Below are 270 nucleotides of genomic sequence, written 5' to 3' on the forward strand. Positions count from 1 at the left end.
GGTTATTAAGCAATATATCCACTAGAGGGCAGCGCAAAGGCAAGAGAATATCTAACGGGAACACACACGGCGACAGTGGAGGAGGTTGTGATAATGTACCTCTTCAGAAACGGGGAAAAGCGGCTGACTTGTAACGTTTATCCTTATAACCGGGTGAAGTAACATCAGCCTGTAGTGTCGCAAAGTGTCTCCTCAAAAAGTTGTTGCTGAAATGTCCTCCTTGTGTCCTATAGTCGTCTTGCTTGAGCCATTGGCTGCACTGCCCCCCTG

Source organism: Hippoglossus hippoglossus, chromosome 14 (assembly GCF_009819705.1).
Source record: "Hippoglossus hippoglossus isolate fHipHip1 chromosome 14, fHipHip1.pri, whole genome shotgun sequence".
In the NCBI taxonomy this organism is placed as follows: Eukaryota; Metazoa; Chordata; class Actinopteri; order Pleuronectiformes; family Pleuronectidae; genus Hippoglossus; species Hippoglossus hippoglossus.